The following is a 7,142-nucleotide window of genomic DNA, read 5'->3' as shown; positions in this document are numbered from 1 at the left end:
AGGTTCCCGCGTATCTCGCAGGGTCCCGTTCCCAGCATACGCAGGTTCCCGCGTATCTCGCAGGGTCCCGATCCCAGGATACACAGGTTCCCGCGTATCTCGCATGTTCCCGTTCCCAGCATTCGCAGGGTCCCGTTCCCAGCATACGCAGGTTCCCGATCCCAGGATACACAGGTTCCCGCGTATCTCGCATGGTCCTGTTCCCAGCAAACGCAGGTTCCCGCGTATCTCGCACGCTCCCGTTCCCAGCATACGCAGGTTCCCGCGTATCTCGCACGCTCCCGTTCCCAGCATACGCAGGTTCCCGCGTATCTCGCACGCTCCCGTTCCCAGCATACGCAGGTTCCCGCGTATCTCGCACGCTCCCGTTCCCAGCATACGCAGGTTCCCGCGTATCTCGCGCGGTCCCGTTCCCAGCATACGCAGGTTCCCGCGTATCTCGCATGGTCCCGTTCCCAGCATACGCAGGTTCCCGCGTATCTCGCATGGTCCCGTTCCCAGGATACGCAGGTTCCCGCGTATCTCGCACGGTCCCGTTCCCAGCAGACGCAGGTTCCTGCGTATCTCGCATGGTCCCGTTCCCAGGATATGCAGGTTCCCGCGTATCAAGCATGTTCCCGTTCCCAGCATACGCAGGTTCCCGCGTATCTCGCAGGGTCCCGTTCCCAGCATACGCAGGTTCCCGCGTATCTCGCAGGGTCCCGATCCCAGGATACACAGGTTCCCGCGTATCTCGCATGTTCCCGTTCCCAGCATTCGCAGGGTCCCGTTCCCAGCATACGCAGGTTCCCGATCCCAGGATACACAGGTTCCCGCGTATCTCGCATGGTCCTGTTCCCAGCAAACGCAGGTTCCCGCGTATCTCGCACGCTCCCGTTCCCAGCATACGCAGGTTCCCGCGTATCTCGCACGCTCCCGTTCCCAGCATACGCAGGTTCCCGCGTATCTCGCACGCTCCCGTTCCCAGCATACGCAGGTTCCCGCGTATCTCGCACGCTCCCGTTCCCAGCATACGCAGGTTCCCGCGTATCTCGCACGCTCCCGTTCCCAGCATACGCAGGTTCCCGCGTATCTCGCACGCTCCCGTTCCCAGCATACGCAGGTTCCCGCGTATCTCGCACGCTCCCGTTCCCAGCATACGCAGGTTCCCGCGTATCTCGCATGGTCCCGTTCCCAGCATACGCAGGTTCCCGCGTATCTCGCACGGTCCCGTTCCCAGAATACGCAGGTTCCCGCGTATCTCGCACGGTCCCGTTCCCAGCAGACGCAGGCTCCTGCGTATCTCGCAGGGTCCCCCCTGGATACGCAGGTTCCCGCGTATCTCGCATGGTCCCGTTCCCAGGATATGCAGGTTCCCGCGTATCTCGCACGCTCCCGTTCCCAGCATACGCAGGTTCCCGCGTATCTCGCACGCTCCCGTTCCCAGCATACGCAGGTTCCCGCGTATCTCGCACGCTCCCGTTCCCAGCATACGCAGGTTCCCGCGTATCTCGCACGCTCCCGTTCCCAGCATACGCAGGTTCCCGCGTATCTCGCACACTCCCGTTCCCAGCATACGCAGGTTCCCGCGTATCTCGCACGCTCCCGTTCCCAGCATACGCAGGTTCCCGCGTATCTCGCATGGTCCCGTTCCCAGCATACGCAGGTTCCCGCGTATCTCGCACGGTCCCGTTCCCAGAATACGCAGGTTCCCGCGTATCTCGCACGGTCCCGTTCCCAGCAGACGCAGGCTCCTGCGTATCTCGCAGGGTCCCCCCTGGATACGCAGGTTCCCGCGTATCTCGCATGGTCCCGTTCCCAGGATATGCAGGTTCCCGCGTATCTCGCACGCTCCCGTTCCCAGCATACGCAGGTTCCCGCGTATCTCGCACGCTCCCGTTCCCAGCATACGCAGGTTCCCGCGTATCTCGCACGCTCCCGTTCCCAGCATACGCAGGTTCCCGCGTATCTCGCACGCTCCCGTTCCCAGCATACGCAGGTTCCCGCGTATCTCGCACACTCCCGTTCCCAGCATACGCAGGTTCCCGCGTATCTCGCACGGTCCCGTTCCCAGCATACGCAGGTTCCCGCGTATCTCGCACGGTCCCGTTCCCAGCATACGCAGGTTCCCGCGTATCTCGCACGGTCCCGTTCCCAGCATACGCAGGTTCCCAGCATACGCAGGTTCCCGCGTATCTCGCACGGTCCCAGTCCCAGCATACGCAGGTTCCCGCGTATCTCGCATGTTCCCGCGTATCTCGCACGGTCCCGTTCCCAGCATACGCAGGTTCCCGCGTATCTCGCACGGTCCCAGTCCCAGCATACGCAGGTTCCCGCGTATCTCGCATGTTCCCGTTCCCGCGTATCTCGCACGGTCCCGTTCCCAGCATACGCAGGTTCCCGCGTATCTCGCATGGTCCCGTTCCCAGGATACGCAGGTTCCCGCGTATCTCGCATGGTCCCGTTCCCAGGATACGCAGGTTCCCGCGTATCTCGCACGGTCCCGTTCCCAGCATACGCAGGTTCCCGCGTATCTCGCACGGTCCCAGTCCCAGCATACGCAGGTTCCCGCGTATCTCGCATGTTCCCGCGTATCTCGCATGGTCCCGTTCCCAGGATACGCAGGTTCCCGCGTATCTCGCATGGTCCCGTTCCCAGCATACGCAGGTTCCCGCGTATCTCGCACGGTCCCAGTCCCAGCATACGCAGGTTCCGCGTATCTCGCATGTTCCCGTTCCCGCGTATCTCGCACGGTCCCGTTCCCAGCATACGCAGGTTCCCGCGTATCTCGCACGGTCCCATTCCCAGCATACGCAGGTTCCCGCGTATCTCGCACGGTCCCATTCCCAGCATACGCAGGTTCCCGCGTATCTCGCACGGTCCCGTTCCCAGCAGACGCAGGTTCCCGCGTATCTCGCACGGTCCCATTCCCAGCATACGCAGGTTCCCGCGTATCTCGCACGGTCCCATTCCCAGCATACGCAGGTTCCCGCGTATCTCGCACGGTCCCGTTCCCAGCATACGCAGGTTCCCGCGTATCTCGCACGGTCCCGTTCCCAGCATACGCAGGTTCCCGCGTATCTCGCACGGTCCCATTCCCAGCATACGCAGGTTCCCGCGTATCTCGCACGGTCCCATTCCCAGCATACGCAGGTTCCCGCGTATCTCGCACGGTCCCGTTCCCAGCAGACGCAGGTTCCCGCGTATCTCGCACGGTCCCGTTCCCAGCAGGTGCCCGCATATCTCGCACGGTCCTGTTCCCAGCATACGCAGGTTCCTCACAATATTCTTTCAAGTATCAATCAGTATGTATGGGTTGTAACACCTACCGCCCAGTGTCAGACCTCTGTCTCAGTGACAGGTCCTGGGGTCCTCCAACATAATGACCTAAACACAGCTACAGGCTGACAAACGTGGACAAGAGCAGAAAGGACTGTCCTGACGTGACCTCTGAGTTCTATGGAGCATCTATGGGAAAAGCCAAGACCTGCAGCCTGGAAAAGGCACTATCACACCTGGGGCAGGTAGCTCAGGAGGAGTGGCCCAGACCACATGCAGCCTGGAGACGGATCTATCGCACCTGAGGCAGGTAGCTCGGGGAAGTGGCCCAGACTACATGCAGCCTGGAAATGGCCCTATCACACCTGGGGCAGGTAGCTGTGGGGGGAGTGGCCCAGACTACATGCACCCTGGAGATGGCCCAATCAGACCTGGGCAAGTAGCTCAGGGGGAGTGGCCCAGACTACATGCAGCCTGGAGACGGTGCTATCAGACCTGGGGCAGGTAACAGGGGGAGTGGCCCAGACTACATGCAGCATATAGACAACACTATCACACCTGGGGCAGGTAGCTCAGGGGGGAGTGGCCCAGACTACATGCAGCCTATAGGAGACGCTATCACACCTGGGGCAGGTAGCTAAGGGGGAGTGGCCCAGACTACATGGAGAGGGCCCTAGCACACCAGGGGCAGGTAGCTAAGGGGGAGTGGCCCAGACTACATGCAGCCTATAGAAGGCGCGGTACTTGTTTCCTAGCACGGCCACAATCGTAACTAATCGTGTCCCTTAATTAAGGGACACGATTAGCCCGATGGACCCGATTTCCTTTGAAATCAGGTCCATTTTGCCGGCTAGGAAACAAAAATCGGGGGCATCGCGTCGGTCGGGACCATTAACATTGGTCCCGACGCGACCGACGCGATGCCCCCGATATTTGCATTGACTTCAATGTTAAAAAAAATTTTAACATTGAAATCTTGTCGGGAACTGTAAAATATCGGGGGCATCGCGTCGGTCGGGACCATTAACATTGGTCCCGACGCGATGCGACGCGATGCACCCGATTTTTACATAGGATTCAATGTTAAAAAATTTTTTAACATTGAAATGGTGTAAAAATGTTAAAAAATGTGAAATGGGTCAATATGACCCATTTCACATTAAAAATGTCCCCGTCGTCACCCCACGATAGACGGCAACCCGAAGCGTGGCGAGCGCAGCGAGCCCGCGAGGGGCGGCGGTACGCGTCCTCCGACCTTTTCATGCCCTACTATCCACTAGGGCGTGGAGTGAGAATAGAATAGTGTGGCGAGCGCAGCGAGCCACCGAGCCCGAAGCGTGGCGAGCGCAGCGAGCCCCGCGAGGGGACGCGGATACCTTCACAGGTAAACGCGTCCCTTCGCGGGCTTCACAGGTGTCCGTGGCGACGCCGACAACTGTGAAGCCCGCGAAGGGACGCGATTACCTGTGAAGGTATCCGCGTCCCCTCGCGGGGCTCGCTGCGCTCGCCACGCTTCGGGCTCGGTGGCTCGCTGCGCTCGCCACACTATTCTATTCTCACTCCACGCCGTAGTGGATAGTAGGGCATGAAAAGGTCGGAGGACGCGTACCGCCGCCCCTCGCGGGCTCGCTGCGCTCGCCACGCTTCGGGTTGCCGTCTATCGTGGGGCGCTGTGTACACGCTTCAATTTGGGGGGGGTTTGGAATTTTTTTCATTCAATCCAATGTAAAATTGGGTCCCAGGGACCCAATTTACATTGGATTTAATGAAAAAATCGGGTCAAAAATCGGTCGCATCGGTCGATCGCATCGCATGCGACCAAATCGCATGCGATGCGATCGACCGATTTTTTTCAGCACGACCACCCCGATCTTAATCGGTGTGGCCGTGCTAGGAAACAAGTACCGAAGGCGCTATCACACCTGGGGCAGGTAGCAAAGGGGGAGTGGCCCAGACTACATGCAGCCTATAGAAGACGCTATCACACCTGGGGCAGGTAACAGGGGGAGTGGCCCAGACTACATGCAGCATATAGACAACACTATCACACCTGGGGCAGGTAGCTCAGGGGGGAGTGGCCCAGACTACATGCAGCCTATAGGAGACGCTATCACACCTGGAGCAGGTAGCTAAGGGGGAGTGGCCCAGACTACATGCAGCCTGGAGAGGGCCCTAGCACACCTGGGGCAGGTAGCTAAGGGGGAGTGGCCCAGACTACATGCAGCCTATAGAAGGCGCTATCACACCTGGGGCAGGTAGCAAAGGGGGAGTGGCCCAGACTACATGCAGCCTATAGAAGACGCTATCACACCTGGGGCAGGTAACAGGGGGAGTGGCCCAGACTACATGCAACCTGGAGACTGCGCTATCACACCCGGGGCAGGTAGCTGTGGGGGGAGTGGCCCAGACTACATGCAGCCTGGAGATGGCCCAATCAGACCTGGGGCAAGTAGCTCAGGGGGAGTGGCCCAGACTACATGCAGCCTGGAGACGGTGCTATCAGACCTGGGGCAGGTAACAGGGGGAGTGGCCCAGACTACATGCAGCATATAGACAACACTATCACACCTGGGGCAGGTAGCTCAGGGGGGAGTGGCCCAGACTACATGCAGCCTATAGGAGACGCTATCACACCTGGGGCAGGTAGCTAAGGGGGAGTGGCCCAGACTACATGCAGCCTGGAGAGGGCCCTAGCACACCTGGGGCAGGTAGCTAAGGGGGAGTGGCCCAGACTACATGCAGCCTATAGAAGGCGCTATCACACCTGGGGCAGGTAGCAAAGGGGGAGTGGCCCAGACTACATGCAGCCTATAGAAGACGCTATCACACCTGGGGCAGGTAACAGGGGGAGTGGCCCAGACTACATGCAGCATATAGACAACACTATCACACCTGGGGCAGGTAGCTCAGGGGGGAGTGGCCCAGACTACATGCAGCCTATAGGAGACGCTATCACACCTGGGGCAGGTAGCTAAGGGGGAGTGGCCCAGACTACATGCAGCCTGGAGAGGGCCCTAGCACACCTGGGGCAGGTAGCTAAGGGGGAATGGCCCAGACTACATGCAGCCTATAGAAGGCGCTATCACACCTGGGTCAGGTAGCAAAGGGGGAGTGGCCCAGACTACATGCAGCCTATAGAAGACGCTATCACACCTGGGACAGGTAACAGGGGGAGTGGCCCAGACTACATGCAACCTGGAGACTGCGCTATCACACCTGGGGCAGGTAGCAAAGGGGGAGTGGCCCAGACTAGATGCAGCCTGGAGATGGCGCTAACACACCTGGGGCAGGTAACGGGGAGTGGCCCAGACTACATGCAGCATATAGACGACACTATCACACCTGGGGCAGGTAACTCGGGGAGTGGCCCTGATTACATGCAGCCTGGATACGGATCTATCACACCCGGGGCAGGTAGCTCAGGGGGAGTGGCCCAGACTACATGCAGCCTATAGAAGACGCTATCACACCTGGGGCAGGTAACAGGGGGAGTGGCCCAGACTACATGCAACCTGGAGACGGTGCTATCACACCTGGGGCAGGTAGCTCAGGGGAAGTGGTCCAGATTACTTGCAGCATATAGACACTATCACATCTGGGGCAGGTAGCTCAGGGGGGAGTGGCCCAGACTACATGCAGCCTATAGAAGATGCTATCACACCTGGGGCAGGTAGCTAAGGGGGAGTAGCCCAGACTACATGCAGCCTGGAGATGGCCCTAGCACACCTAGGGCAAGTAGCAAAGGGGGAGAGGCCCAGACTATATATAGCCTTCTTTAAAATAAGTGATCCATCTTATACTGTTAGAATATAGTGTTCCAAAATTGATCCCAGACACAAATAGGAATAACTCCATGGATAACACCGGTCCAGGTGTAACGATGG

This window comes from Crinia signifera, chromosome 9, assembly GCF_055691185.1.
Source record: "Crinia signifera chromosome 9, ASM5569118v1, whole genome shotgun sequence".
NCBI lineage: Eukaryota > Metazoa > Chordata > Amphibia > Anura > Myobatrachidae > Crinia > Crinia signifera.
The sequence above is the reverse complement of the archived record's forward strand: the minus strand, read 5'-3'. Positions refer to the sequence as shown.